General features: G+C 35.9%; 1 protein-coding gene across 2 annotated transcripts in view; it reads right to left on the bottom strand.

Annotated features, from left to right (window-relative positions):
* Tmtc3 (Transmembrane O-mannosyltransferase targeting cadherins 3) overlaps nucleotides 1–16,475 on the bottom strand; it is a 586,368-nt gene that overhangs the window by 314,812 nt on the left and 255,081 nt on the right. The gene's annotated exons all lie outside the window — the stretch shown is intronic.

The raw sequence follows: 16,475 nt of genomic DNA, 5'->3' as shown, positions 1-16,475 counted from the left end.
CCTAAACATTGCAAAAAAAGATAAAAGTATGAAAGGATATTCCCCCACAAAAATTTGTTTCAACTCTAAGTTTTTCAACCAGAGTGTTTTTTTTTCGAGCTGACACCTGTTTTTTAGGCAGCCAATCAGAGAATTGCTTACATGTGATTTTCCCTTTGCATAACAATTCGTCATTGAAATTTCGTATAAAATGTTCATGCACTGCAATTTAATTTCCATTATGTTTTAACATATCGAACATCGTACACTGAATTTTATTAACTTTGAAAACAATGGATTCGTCAATTGTCAATGTGAGTACATCTTATTAAATTTGTATATTTATTTCCAGATAAAAAGCATTTACTAGTAAATTAAAATTTCAGGGGGACCTAGCCCCCCTCCCCTTCAACAATACAAAACCTTAAAAAATGCTGAGTAGATTCGATAGAAAACGCTAAGTATGCTTTTTTCTATTATGTAAATAAAATCTCTCCTCCACTACTATGTTTACAAGTTTTAATTGTTTTGAAACAGTTCTTTTTCGTTCAAAAAATGTCCTTTTTCCAATCTTGCGTTTAAAATTTGCTGTCATAAAACCATTTGTGTTTAACCTGTTACCAAAGAGGGGATGATTTCAAAACAACATTTGGCATACGCCTTATCTGAATTAAGAAAACAAACGAATGGAAACGTGTAATTCTAAACGCTTTGTTTTTTGCCCAAATTAGACGGATATTTTTTAATTGTATTTGATGAAAGCAAATGGATTTCACAGACGATTAAGAGGCGTTTATAAAAAATATATGACAGGGAAGGAGGGGGCAATGTATCAATTCTAACACGGTTTTTCTTTACGTGGTACCCGTTAAAAACGAAATTTTTGTGTTAAATAAGTAATTCTTGTATCTTTTAAAAGAGCTTTACGGGGTTTGAGAGAGACTCTGTTCCCTGATTCCGTGTGGTTAGAGGGGGATTCTTTGTGCAGACTAATTTTCTCTTCTGTAAAAAGAAAAAAGAAAAAGGGAATTGTTTTTTCCATGCTAAATTCTGCCTTCTTTTTAAGGAAGAGGATTCCTACAATTACCTCCACTAGGTATGTTAAGATTCAGTCTAATTCTTGTAGGCTACCTTTTAAAATAGCTTTACGGGGTTTGAGGGTGTCGTCTTATTCTGTGTGTGTTTTTTTTTTTTTTTTTTTTTTACTTTGTGGTAATTAAAAAAGCGAGGATTTTTTTTAAATAATTAATTATTTTAACTTTTAAAATAGCTTTACGGGGTTTGTGAGACTCTTAAAACAACTTCCACCGTGGCCCGCCCCCCGCGATCAGAAATTAAATTATAAAAAAAGTTTTCTTCAACTGAAAGCAAGGAGCAACGTCAAAACTTAAAAATGGACTGAACATAAAGGCTGTTTTCCACCAGATTTTAGTATTCATTATATTTAGTGTTGCCAATCAAAAGTTCAGGGTTTTGAGACTATGGTCCGTTTATCGAAAAATGAAGAAACACCCTCAAAACTTAGAAAGGGCTGTGATTTGTTTTTACAAGTTAATTTTCCATCGAAGAGTTGGGAAATCTTTTTACGTGAAAACAACTTCAACCGTGCCCAGCCCCCGCGATCAGAAATTAAATTATAAAAAAAAGTTTCTTCAACTGAAAGTAAGGAGCAACGTCAAAATTTAAAAACGGACAGAAAATAGAGGCTGTTTCTAAAAGAATTAAGCATTCATTATAAAGAACTTTATTAGTACTAAGCTTAGGTTTTGGAAAAGTTGAACGATCATAATATAATGAAGAAACACCTACACAAAGCTGAAATGAATGAAACTGACTTGAGGAGGGGGATTTTCAATAGAAGAGATTGAGGGCCAACTTGCGTGAAAACAACTTCAACCAAAATTAGCCTCCCGTAATTACAAACTCAATTATAAAAAAAGTTTATTCAACTGAAAGTAAGGAGCAACATCAAAACTTAAAAACGGACAGAAAATAGAGGTTGTTTCCAAAAGATTTAGGATTCATTAACTTTAGTGTTGCCAGTCAAAAGCTATGGGTTTTGAGAAAATTGCCTGATTATCGAAAAATGAAGAAACACCTTCCAAAAGTCGACAGGGTTGGGATTTGTCTTGACTGGAGAATTTTCCATAGAAGAGGTGGATGGTATTTTTACATGAAAACAAATTCAACCTTGCCCAGCCCCCTGCGATTAGAAATTAAATTATAAAAAATAAGTTTCTTTACTTGAAAATGAAGAGCAACGTCAAAACTTAAAAACAGACAGCAAATATAGGCTGTTTCCAGAATATTTACGATTCATTAACTTTAGCGCTGCCATTCAAAAGCTCTGGGTTTGAGAAAATTGTCTGATTATCGAAAAATGAAGAAACACCTTCCACAAGTCGACAGGAATGGGATTGTCTTGAGGGAGGAATTAGTTTTAACAAGAAGCCCTCCAAAAGTCGACAGGACTGGGATTGTCCTGAGGGGGGACTCGTCCATAGAAGAGGTGGAGGCTATTCTTACTCTAAAACAACTTCAACCGTGGCCATGCCCCTGCGAACAGAAATTAAATTATAAAAAAAGTTTCTTCAATTGAAAGTAAGGAGCAACGTCAAAACTTAAAAACTGACAGAAAATAGAGGCTGTTTTCCAACAGATTTTAGGATTCATTATCATTAGTGTTGCCATTCACAAGTTCTGGGTTTTGAGAATATTTTCCGATTATCGAAAAATGAAGAAAAACAACCACCAATAGTAAACAGGACTGGGATTTGTCGTTATAGGTGAATTTTTCAATGGAAGAGTGGTGGAGTATTTTTATATGAAGAACACGTCACCCGTGCCCAGCCCCCCGAAATCAGACATTAAATTATAAAACAAAGTTTCTTCAACTGAACGTAAGGAGCAACAACAAAACTTAAAAATGGACAGAAAATAGAGGTCGTTTTCAAAAGATTTAGGATTCTTTAACTTTAATGTTGCCAGTCAAAAGCAATGGGTTTAAAAACATTGTCTGATTATAGAATAATGAACAAACACCTTCCAACCGTCGACAGGAAAGGGATTGTCTTGAGGGGGGAATTTTTAATATAAAAGTTGGAGTGTATTTTTACATGAAAACAACTTCAACCGTGCCCAGCCCCCCGCGAGTAGAAATTAAATTATAAAAAAAGTTTCTTCAACTGAAAGTAAGGAGCAACGTCAAAACTTAAAAACGGACAGAAAATAGAGGCTGTTTCCAAAAGATTTAGGATTCATTAACTTTAGTGTTTGCCAGTCAAAAGCTATGGGTTTTGAGAAAATTGTCTGATTATCGAAAAATGAAGAAACACCTTCCAAAAGTCGACAGGAATGGGATTGTCTTGAGGGGAGAATTTTCCATAGAAGAGGTGGAGGGTATTTTTTACGTGAAAACAACTTCAACAGTGCCCAGCCCCCCGCGATCAGAAATTAAATTATAAAAAAAAAGTTTCTTCAACTGAAAGTAAGGATCAACATCAAAACTTAAAAACGGACAGAAAATAGAGGCTGTTTCCAAAAGATTTAGGATTCATTAACTTTAGTGCTGCCAGTCAAAAGCTATGGGTTTGAGAAAATTGTCTGATTATCGAAAAATGAAGAAACACCTTCAACAAGTCGACAGGAATGGGATTGTCTTGAGGGAGGACTTAGTTTTAACAAGAAGCCTTCCAAAAGTCGACAGGAATGGGATTGTCCTGAGGGGGGAATCTTCCATAGAAGAGGTGGAGGGTATTTTTACGTTAAAACAACTTCAACCGTGCCCAGCCCCCGCGATCAGAAATTAAATTATAAAAAAAAGTTTCTTCAACTGAAAGTAAGGAGCAACATCAAAACTTAAAAACGGACAGAAAATAGAGGATGTTTCCAAAAGATTTAGGATTCATTAACTTTAGTGCTGCCAGTCAAAAGCTATGGGTTTGAGAAAATTGTCTGATTATCAAAAAATGAAGAAACACCTTCCAAAAGTCGAGGGGGATTAGAACGAAGCCTTCCAAAAGTCGACAGGAATGGGATTGTCTGGAGGAGGGGATTTTCCATAGAATAGAAGAGAGATATTTTTACTTGAAAAAAACTTCAACCGTGCCCAGCCCCCCGCGGTCAGAAATAAATTTACAAAAAAAAGTTTCTTTAACTGAAAGTAAAGAGCAACATGAAATCTTAAAAATAGAGAGAAAACAGAGGCTGTTTTAAGAAGATTTGGGATTCATTAACATTAGCGATGCCAGTCAAAAGCTATGGGTTTGAGAAAATTGTCTGATTATCGAAAAATGAAGAAAAACACCCTCCAAAAGTCGACAGAAGTGGGATTGTCTTGAGAGTGGAATTTTTCCATAGAAGAGGTTGAGTCCATTCTTACGTGAAAACAACTTCAACCGTGGCTAGCCTCCCGTGATCAGAAATTAAATTATAAAAAATGTTTCTTCAACTGAAAGTAAGGAGCAATCTCAAAACTTAAAAACGGACAGAAAATAGAGGTTGTTTCCAAAAGATTTAGGATTCAGTAACTTTAGTGTTGCCAGTCAAAAGCTATGGGTTTTGAGAAAATTGTCTGATTATCAAAAAATGAAGAAACACTTTCCAAAAGTCGACAGGAATGGGATTGTCTTGAGGGGGGGGATTTTCTATAGAAGAGGTGGAGGGTATTTTTACGTGAAAACAACTTCAATCGTGCCCAGCCCCCGCGATCAGAAATTAAATTAAAAAAAAGTTTCTTCAACTGAAAGTAAGGAACAACATCAAAACTTAAAAACGGACAGAAAATAGAGGCTGTTTCCAAAGTATTTAGGATTCATTAACTTTAATGCTGCTAGTCAAAAGTTATGGGTTTGAGAAAATTGTCTGATTATCGAAAAATGAAGAAACACCTTCCAAAAGTCGACAGGAATGGGATTGTCTTAAGGGGGAATTAGTTTTAACAATAAATGTCTGAATAGTATTTTTGGGGGATGGCGCGATGACTTTTCATCGGTTAGAGATGCAACAATGGTACTGTTTTGTAGTAGCATGGAAAAGAACGACTATTGAATGCCTCGCTGTTTAAGTTATGAGTTGAAATCAAGACAAGTGAACGACTATTGAACACACAGACAACACGCATACAGAGACGACACACACAAAGCGACGACACATGCACAGAGACGACACACACACACACAGATGATACACACACACACACAGAGACGAAACACACATAAAGACGATACACACAGAGACGACAAACACACAGAGACGACACACATAGCTACGACACACACACAGAGACGACACACACACAAAGACAACACACAAACACAGATACGAAACACACAAAGAGACGACACACACACAGAGTCCACTCACACACAGAGAGGACAAACACACAGAGACGACAGGCACAAAGAGACTAATCACACACACACATAGCGACGACACATGCACAGAGACGACACACACACACACAGAAACCACACACACACAGAAACGACACACACACAGAGACGACACACACACACACAGATGACACACACACACAGAGACGAAACACAAATAGAGACGATACACATAGAGACGACACAAACAGCGACGACACACACACACAGACGACACACACAAAGATACGACACACACACACACAGATACGAAACACACAAAGAGACGACACACACACAGAGTCCACTCACACACAGAGAGGACAAACACACAGGGACGACAGACACAAAGAGATTAATCACACACAGAGAGTACAAACACAGAGAAACAACACACACACACACACAGATACCACGATAGAACTCACACACAGAGACGACAATCACATAGAAACGACACAGAGACGAAGCAAGCACAGGGACGATAAACACACACATAGTCAACACACACAGAGAGGCAAGACACACACACAGAAATGACAAACACACATAGAGACGACACACACAAAGAGATGTCACACACACACAGATACGAAACACAAATACAGACGACACACACACAGAGACAACACACACAAACAGAGACAACATCCACGCAGAGATGACACACACACACACACAGAGACGACACACACACAGAGACGAAACACACAAAGAAACGACACTCCTACAGAGACGACAAACACACAGAAACAACACATTCACAGATATGAAAAAGCCACAGAGACTACAAATGCACAGAGACGACCACACACACGCACAGAGTTTACTCACACACAGAGAGGACAAACACACAGAGACGACAGACACAAAGAGACGAATCACACACAGAGAGGACAAACACAGAGAAACGACACATAGAGACGACACATGCACAGAGATGATACACACAAACACAGAGTCAACACACACAGAGAGACGAGACACACACAGAAATGACAAACACACATAGAGACGACACACGCAAAGAGACGTCACACACACACACAGATACGAAACACACATAGAGACGACAGACACAGAGAGACAACACACACACAGAGACAGCATCCACACAGAGACAGCACACACACAGAGACGACACACACACACAGAGACGACACACTCAAAGTGACGACACACACAAAGAGACGACACACACACACAGAGACCACAAACACACAGAAACGACACACACACACACACAGATACGACACACACATAGAGACAACACAGACACAGAGACGACACACACACAGAGACGACAACACATAGAGAGAGACGACACGCACACAGAGACGACAACACATAGAGAGACGACCTATGCTTTTTCTGCATCAATTGTCGGATATGTTGAATAAAATATGCAAAGTCAACATAGCTTTATTTCATTTTTTAAGGTTAATTTAGACGAGGTTACGTGCGCGCACGTAACCGCGTCTAAAATAACATTAAAAAATTAAATATAGCCTCTTTTGGACACAGCCTCTATTTTCTGTCCGGTTTTATGTTTTGACGTTTCTTCTTACTTTCTGTTGAACAAACTTTTTTTTTATAATCTGAATTCTGCGCGTGGAAGGCTGGGCATGGCTGAAGTGTTCTTCCTGCTCATATAACCTCACACAATAAGATGGAAAATTCCCCCCTGTCGAACGTCCACTTATTATTGAATGTTTGTCGGTGATTCTTCAATAGTCGATAGTCATAAAATTTTCTGAAACCTATAGCATTTGACTGAAATCACTAAAGTTAACGAATCCTAAATCTTTTGGAAACAGCCTCTATTTTCTGTCCGTTTTTAAATTTTGATGTTGCTCCTTACTGTCAGTTGAATAAACTTTTTTTCGGATTTAATGTCAGATCATGAGAGGCTGGGCTTAGATGAAGTTTTTTTTATGTAAGTATATCATCCACCTCTTCTGCGGAAAATCCCCCCCACGTGATAATCTCCTTTCTGTCAACGGTTGGATTATTCTTCTTCATTATTTGATGCCCAGATAGCTTCTTAAAACCCATTGTTTTTGACTGGCAGCGTTAATGTTAATGAATCCTAGATCTTTTTGAAACAACCTCTATTTTCTGTCCGTTTTTATGTTTTCATGATGCTCTTTACTTTCAGTTTAAGAAAATTTTTTTTGTAATCTAATTTCTAATCGCTGGGGGCTGGGCATGGTTGAAGTTGTTTTCAAGTAAAAATACCCTCCACCTCTTCCATGGAAAATCCCCCCTCAAGAAAATCTCATTCCTGTCAACTTTTTGAAGGTGTTTCTTAATTTTTCGATAATCAGACAATTTCCTCAAACCCATAGCTTTTGACTGGCAGCACTAAAGTTAATGAATCCTAAATCCTTTGGAAACAGCCTCTATTTTCTGTCCGTTTTTAAGTTTTGATGTTGTTCCTTACTTTCAGTTGGAGAAACTTTTTTTTTATTTAATTTCTGATCGCGGGGGGCTGGGCACGGTTGAAGTTGTTTTCATGTAAAAATACCTATCACCTCTTCTATATAAAATCCCCCCCCTCGAGACAATCCCAGTCTTGTTGACGTTTGGAAGGTGTTTCTTTATTTTTTGATAATCAGACAATTTTCTCAAAACCCATAGCTTTTGACTGGCAACACTAAAGTTAATGAATCCTAAATCTTTTGGAAACAACCTCTATTTTCTGTCCGTTTTTAAGTTTTGACGTTGCTCCTTACATTCAGTTGAAGAAACTTTTTTTATAATTTAATTTCGGCTCATGGAACGCTGGGTCCAGCTTACGGCTTTTTCCTGTAAAAATACCCTACACCTATACCTCATAAATTCCCCTTCACAAGTTAGACCCACACCTGTTGAATGTTGGAAGATATTCCTTTATTATTCGATACTCAGACAATTTTCTCAAACCCATAGCTATTGACTGACAGCACTAAAGTTAATGAATCCTAAATCTTTTGGAAACAGTCCCTATTTTCTGTCCGTTTTTAAGTTTTGATGTTGCTCCTTACTTTCAGTTGAAGAAACTTTTTTTTTATAATTTAATTTATGATAGAGTGGGGCGGGGCACGGTTGAAGTTTTTTTGAAGTAAAAATAACCTCCACCTCTTCTATGGAAAATTCCCCCCTCAAGACAATCCCATTCCTGTCGACTTTTGGAAGGCTTCTTGTTAAAACTAATTCCCCCCTCAAGACAATCACATTCCAGTCAACTTTTGGAAGGTGTTTCTTCATTTTTCGATAATCAGACAATTTTTTCAAACCCATAGCTTTTGACTGGCAGCGCTAAAGTTAATGAATCCTATATCTTTTGGAAACAGCCTCTATTTTCTGTCCGTTTTTCTGTTTTGATGTTGCTCCTTACTTTCAATTGAAGAAACTTTTTTTTATAATTTAATTTCTGATCGCAGGGGGCTGGGCACGGTTGAAGTTGTTTTCACGTAAAAATACCCTCCACCTCTTCTATGGAAAATTCTCCCCTCAAGACAATCCCATTCCTGTCGACTTTTGGAAGGTGTTTCTTCATTTTTCGATAATCAGACAATTTTTTCAAACCCATAGCTTTTGACTGGCAGCACTAAAGTTAATGAATCCTAAATCTTTTGGAAACAACCTCTATTTTCTGTCCGTTTTTAATTTTTGACGTTGCTCCTTACTTTCAGTTGAAGAAACTTTTTTTATAATTTAATTTCTGATCGCGGAGGGCTGGGCACGGTTGAAGTTGTTTTCATGTAAAAATACCCTCCACCTCTTCTATGGAAAATTCCCCCCTCAAGACAATCTCATTCCTGTCGACTTTTGGAAGGTGTTTCTTCATTTTTCGATAATCAGACAATTTTTTCAAACCCATAGCTTTTGACTGGCAACACTAAAGTTAATGAATCCTAAATCTTTTGGAAACAGCCTCTCTTTTCTGTCCGTTTTTAAGTTTTGATGTTGCTCCTTACTTTCATTTGAAGAAACTTTTTTTTATAATTCAATTTCTGATCGCGGGGGGCTGGGCACGTTTGCAGTTGTTTTAACTTAAACATACTCTCTATCTTTTCTATGGAATAATTCCCCCCTCAAGACAAATCCCAGTCCTGTCGAATTTTGGAAGGTGTTTCTTCATTTTTTCGATAATGAAGCATTTTTCTCAAAACCCTTAGCTTTTGACTGGCAACACTAAAGTTAATGAATCCTAAAATCTTTTGGAAACAGCCTCTATTTTCTGTCCGTTTTTAAGTTTTGACGTTGCTCCTTATTTTCAGTTGAAGAAACTTTTTTTATAATTTAATTTCTGATCGCGGGGGGCGGGCCACGGTTGAAGTTGTTTTCAGAGTCTCTCAAACCCCGTAAAGCTATTTTAAAAGGTACAAGAATTACTTATTTAAAAAAAAACCTCGCTTTTTGAATGACCACCAAGTAAACAAAAAAACAAACAAAAAAAAACACACAGAATAAAACGACCCCCTCAGACCCCGTAAAGCTATTTTAAAAGGTAGCCTACAAGAATTAGCTTGAATCTTAACATACCTAGTGGAGGTAATTGTAGGAATCCTCTTCCTTAAAAAGAAGGCAGAATTTAGCATGGAAAAAACAATTCCCTTTTTTTTATTTTTTTTTTACAGAAGAGAAAATTAGTCTGCACAAAGAATCCCCCTCTAACCACACAGAATCAGGGAACAGAGTCTCTCTCAAACCCCGTAAAGCTCTTTTAAAAGATACAAGAATCACTTATTTAACACAAAAATTTCGTTTTTAACGGGTACCAAGTAAAGAAAAACCGTGTTAGAATTGATACATTGTTAAACACATTGATATCCCCTCTTTGGTAACAGGTTAAACACAAATGGTTTTATGACAGCACATTTTAAACGCACGATTGGAAAAAGGACATTTTTTGAACGAAAAAGAACTGTTTTTCAAAACAATTAAAACTTGTAAACATTGTAGTGGAGGAGAGATTTTAATTACATAATAGAAAAAAGCATACTTAGCGTTTTCTATCGAATATGCTCATTATATTTTAAGGTTTTGTATTGTTGGAGGGGAGGGGGGCTAAGTCCCCCTGAAATTTGAATTTACTGGTAAATGCTTTTTTCTGAAAATAAATTAAAAATTTAATAAGCTGTACTCACATTGACAATTGACGAATCCATTGTTTTCAAAGTTAATAAAATTCAGTGTACGATGTTCGATATGTTAAAACATAATGGAAATTAAATTGTAGTGCATGAACATTTTATACGAAATTTCAATGACGAATTGTTATGCAAAGGGAAAATCATATGTAAGCAGTTCTCTGATTGGCTGCCTAAAAAACAGGTGTCAGCTCGAAAAAAAAACACTCTGGTTGAAAAACTTGGAGTTGAAACAAATTAGTGTGGGGGAGTCCCCGTTCATACTGCTATCTTTTTTGCAATGTTTAGGAACAGGAGGGGAATCCCCGCTCGTTTGGAATGGTACCAACGGGGCATGAGCAAATAGAACGTAGTTTCATGACGTGTTTAATCACGTGTAGAGGTTCCCATAGAATAACAATGGAAGGGACATAGAATAGCATGGAAGGAACATAAGCCAAGCAAATAACATGGAAATTGCTATGGCACCGAGCAAATTCAATAGATACTCCCTACTATTATTCCGTATACGAAAGGGGCTGTCCTCTCCTCAACGTCTCGCTCTTTACGCTAAAGTTTGAATCTTTCTCACAACTCTATTTTTTTTAAACAACAGAAAACTTTAGCGTAAAGAGCGAGGCGTTGAGGAGGGGACAGCCCCTTTCATATAAGGAATAATTTCTGTTCGTTTAATGTTTTAATATCACTCCTTACTTTAAGTTAAAAAAAACTTGTTTTTTTTTAATTAGCAATAAGCTTCACAGTAGTAACCTGTTGAGAATCAGTGTTCAACATTGTGTTATTTTCATTATAAGAAAATAAAAAAGGAGATCGTCGTAAATCTACGGCTTTTGAGAAAGGAGATTTAAAAAATAATAATATAAAACAGACATTAATTCTACTCTTAGAGACCTTAAATCAAGCTAAAATAATTTCCTGATGCAAACGAAAGTTACTAGAATACCGAGATTAAAAAAAGAAAAAAGAACGCATCTTTCGTGATACACTCAATTTAATTTACAGTTGCTTGATACTAAAACATATTTTAAAATTTTGGTGCTCTTTCTGTGTTTCCTGCAACGGATATCTTCCAACCGAATTTCCAGAGTCACAAGGACCTGTGGATTGTAAATCTATGCCAAACTATAAATCTATAACTATAACTATAAACTACAAACTATATGCCTGTAAATCTATGCCAAACTATAAATTAGCAAATTAGGCAAAAAATTGAGCTTCAAAACAGAAAAATCAACGATGAGAAAGATATAGTTTTAGTCTCTTTATTACTGAATCATAATAAGTTGTTTCCTGAAGAAATTTATAGTCAATTTCAAGCTCACAGAGAACACAAAAACAAAAGATAGCTTCAATAGAAAATAAAGATGCATGAAAAAGAAGTCACTTTCTGCCTGAATACTAAGCAGCTCAATATTTTTTAAGGAAATAAAGGAGCTTTAGAAAAGAAAGCATTGCTCAGCCCTTCCGCCGAAAGCACCACGCTGAATAGCTTTCTGATTAGACATCCCAAAGAGATGAAAGTCTAAAAAGTAATACAAAAGAAAGCTTATACTTGGTGAAAATGAACGGGGAGGCTTTCTTGGTAAACAAATGGATAAAATGTATGCTACTATTCAAACAGTAATTACTTAAGGGAAAGGAAAAAAGGTAAAGAAAATACAATAAGAGGTAATACCAATAATAGAACAATAACACAGCACAACACCGAAAAAAAAGAAAAAAACGCGAAAAGAGCGCAAAAAGAGCTTTATTTAGATTGCATAAGTGAATAAAAAGTCTGCTTCTGAACAGCTAGTAACAGATCAATAGGGAAGAAAAAAAGGAATAAAATCCTGAAGCGTTTCATCAAATGTTGGAAGAAAATATTAAAAGGAGCAGCTCTTAAGAGTGTAACCACTTGCATCCCACCAATATCTAGGATCTTTATTTACTTGAATGAGACGCATAAAGTTACGGTAATGCAGCAAGGGAAAGCAATAGAGCGACAAGTTTTTTTGCGTATCGTATTAGACATTTAAGTAGCTGAAAATTGAGACCAGAGAGCCAAATTGACTTATTCCGTTAAAACAGAAATTCTGGAAATAAGATTGGCATTTAGCAAAATTTTTCCGCTTTTTCCAATGGACTATATTGGGACTCAGTACGATCCTTTGTTGCAAAGCAAATACTCATTCAATCAACAAACAAAACAATTAGCAACATACTTGATGGTTTATACGTAGTGCCCTCTTAGAATAACGCTCTGTTATATTTCAACCTATTTTATACCTTTAATACCTTTTAAATTAGCTGAAACCTAAAATTAGCTGCAATCAAGTTAAAAACAAAGACATCAAAAATGGGTTTGTCGTTCTACAAATTTATCCTATTCCATTATTTGCAAAAGGTTAACTTGAGAGCAAAATTATCTTACGACTTTTTGGGTATTTTATTCTCATGTTCTTGAAACAAAAACAATTTTTTATGTTTCATCTAAGCTTATCATGAAGCAATGCTCTTTTTTTTAGTTTATATATATATATATATATATATATATATATATATATATATATATATATATATATATATATATATATATATATATATATATATATATATATATATATATATATATATATATATATATATATATATATATATATATTAATGAGTTTTCAATTAATAAGGCAATTTAGCTTTCAGGTCGCCATGGTATTGACTTGCATTCTGTTAAATCTGGTTACATATCAAGGGTGGCGACCAGTTCATGAAAGACTCGAATTCAATATCTCGGATTTTCAAAGATCAAACTTCGACTCTCATAACGAGTTTTGCAGTGGATAATATTTCAGTTATTGCTAAGCGGATTAAATAGGCATGTGTTTTCAACAGTAATAACATGAAACGATAACTTTTCAAGTTTTATAAGAAAGTAACCGTAGTAAGTAAATAAGTCTTAATTTTGATTTTGCTTGAATTCAAATAAATGGATTTTTTTTTCTTTGTGACCAAACAGAGCGGACGCAAAACAAAAATCAAGCATAGGTTGTTGTATACCACTACGAAAACCGACCACTGGCACTTTTTCTGTATAACTATGTCTATCATTTATTACAGTATGTTTATGATTTTATGAAAAATAGTCAACAACAATAGTAAAAAAAACAACAACAAGAAAAAAACAAATGATCATGGGTTGTCAGTTTATTTGACATAATACTGATATTTATTCCTTAAAGTTTTAATAATTTTTTATTTAAGAAAGTGAGGAAGGTGAAAACACCTGAAACGTCTTTTGTTTTTAGTGAAGCGCAAATTGTGTCCTGGTCTTGAGAAGGCATGGGGGTTATCAGCCCTACTCACGATAATTTTTGGTCATTTTGAGTTTGACTCGGCTTTTTATTGTAATTTCTGTTCGTTTTGAGTTTATTTATTTATTGATAGTGATTTGTGGTAGTTTTACGGTTGGAAGATTATTTGACTTTATTTTTGCTCAAAATGGATATCTCAAAATTTTGGTTGGATCTGTTTGGAAAATGGTGGGCGTGGGAGAGGGGTTAGTTGCCTTCCAATCACTTTTGACTATCAAAAAGGGCACTAGCCCTTTCAATTTCCAATCGAATGAGCCTTTTTCGAAGTTTCTACGACAACAAATAGCCATCTAAAATTTCTATCAGATGCATTTCAGGAAAATACGCGGTGGGGGGGGGGGGGGGGGATCCACCCTCCCATCACTGAATCTCAAAAAGGGCACTAAAACTTCTGTTTAGCAATCCAATAAGCCCTTTCCAAAGTTTACACGATTACCCTTTCTTTATGAACTTTATATACCCCCAGGGCATAACTTACAAGCCTTGCCCCAAGGATTGTAGGAGGGTGGGGGGGTCATCCTCAAATACGTAATTACCAGACCTCTCAACTACGTTGATAAAAATGGCTTATCTCAAAATTTTGATTTAATATGTTTGGGAAAATGGTGGGCGTGGAAGGGAGGCTAGTTGCCCCCCAAAAAGGGATCGAATGAGCCATTTTTGAAGTTTCTACGACAACTCCTTCGATGAAGTGCCTTGGTCTAAAACCAAAAAAAAAAAAAAAATAATAATAATAATAATACATTGTGCCCACATCGCTCTTTACTTAGGTAGCGCAATGTGCTGCTTATGAATGACATTATAAACTATCTCCTGCATAAAAGTCTAGGTAGTTTATAAAAATACCCCAAACCAAACCCAACTTTACCATGACAAAAGACACCTATCCCAGAACTAAAAAAAAGGATCGTTTTGAAAGTTCCTAGGTTCAACGCAATGAACGTACGGTGAAAGTTCAAGTGAAGCATAGGAACTGTAGAAAAGTTATTTTTTTGACTCGTACACTAGTCCATGAACGACTCATGCTGTGACAAATTTCCAACACAAAAGTTCATTATGACACACATTTCTGAAGATCAATACAAACCAAAAGTATTGTGAGCTAAACAACAGCAGATGGCTAAAAAAACTGATGTATATCCTGCCGTAAGAATAATACATTTTAAGCTATTAGACTTAAGATTATTAGCAAAGGCGTTCATGAATAAAGATGGTACAACCACATATTCATCACAATGAAAGATTTATTCGGCCGCAAAAAGTTAAGGAAAGAATTGGTAGATAAATTCAATTGGCAACTTTTTCCCCGTCCATTAAGCTGCCAGGATGTGGTTCTCAAAGATTACTTCTTACATGCTATGTGGTTAAAGTTTAAATTTAAACAGCAACTGCAAACACTGTATCTGTTTTCCTGAACTATAGTCAAATAAAGATTACCTACTACATACCCTCGTAAACGAATGAGATGTACTTTTTACTTCCCTGGAATCTCTCAAGCTTTTATTAGGCTGTTGCAGCAATAGCTTGATGATATGCAAATCGTCCTGCGATTATTTTTCTCTATATAAAACCGTCAATAAACACTTCAAAAGAGCTTGCCAGTGACGTTAGGAGAACAGTTTTAGTACTACTGCTACTAAAACATCACACTAAAACAAAGTAACCTGAGACCAACACAGCTGCACACATTCCCAGTGTACCCCAACATGACCACAGCTTCACCCTGAACCCCTTCGCATGAAGTTTCAATTTTCTTTAAATCCTTTCTTATAAGCTCTCCTCCCATTTGAAGAAGACCTGATTTTCGCTTAGCCCCAGATGGAGGGCCAAAAGAACAATCTTTGGTAATCACTTCATCCGCAAAACGTGTACTAACCATTTCCGCCGTTCTTTCATTATATTCCTAGAAAGTGGGATAGAACTAAATTTTTCGTACAGGTAATTGTTAGACATATAGTAAGTCAGTCAAACGAGTATCTAAAACTATTCATAGACAATAGCTCTGGAAAATGTTTAACAGTAGTTTAACGCTTAAGATAGTCTTCCTATATCTTTCAAAGTACCCACATTTCAAAACCATACTTGACCCTAACTTTCTCTGTTGCAATGGAATTCAAACGTTCATCACTCCACCTGATCCCGGGAAGAAGCTTTCTGAAAAAATATTACATCGCAGAGGCTTCAGGGCTTCAGGATGAATGAACTTGCTATGAGCAAGTTTACAATGACTCTCGCCGCCTCAATTCTGACATGTGTTATGAAAAACCGCGCAAGAGTAGGGGAAAAGTATATATTTCTAAAATACCAACATGATTTCCACGTCAAAATACTCCTGATACAACTGAGGGGATTACAAAATAGTTAGTAGCTAATTGACTCAACTCAAATATCACAATCTGCCAAATGCTCCAAAAGTCGAGGAATGAAAATTAAGAGATTTGGAAAGTAAAAAAAATGTTAAAAATCTGGAAAGTAAAGGTAAAAAAAAGAGGAAAGTAAAAACAAGAGATTTGGAGGTCTATTCTAATAGAGTCAGACGTTTGGACAGAGCTTGAAGATATACTATTGCTTTATATATTCGCAAATAAAAATTTACTTTAAGTAAATTCAAAACATTATGTAGAATGCCTATTCTA

The sequence above is a fragment of the Artemia sp. Qi Xiang Cuo genome, chromosome 13 (assembly GCF_049724085.1).
Source record: "Artemia sp. Qi Xiang Cuo chromosome 13, ASM4972408v1, whole genome shotgun sequence".
NCBI lineage: Eukaryota > Metazoa > Arthropoda > Branchiopoda > Anostraca > Artemiidae > Artemia > Artemia sp. Qi Xiang Cuo.
Note: the sequence above shows the minus strand (reverse complement) of the source record. Positions and strands in the feature narration are given on the sequence as shown.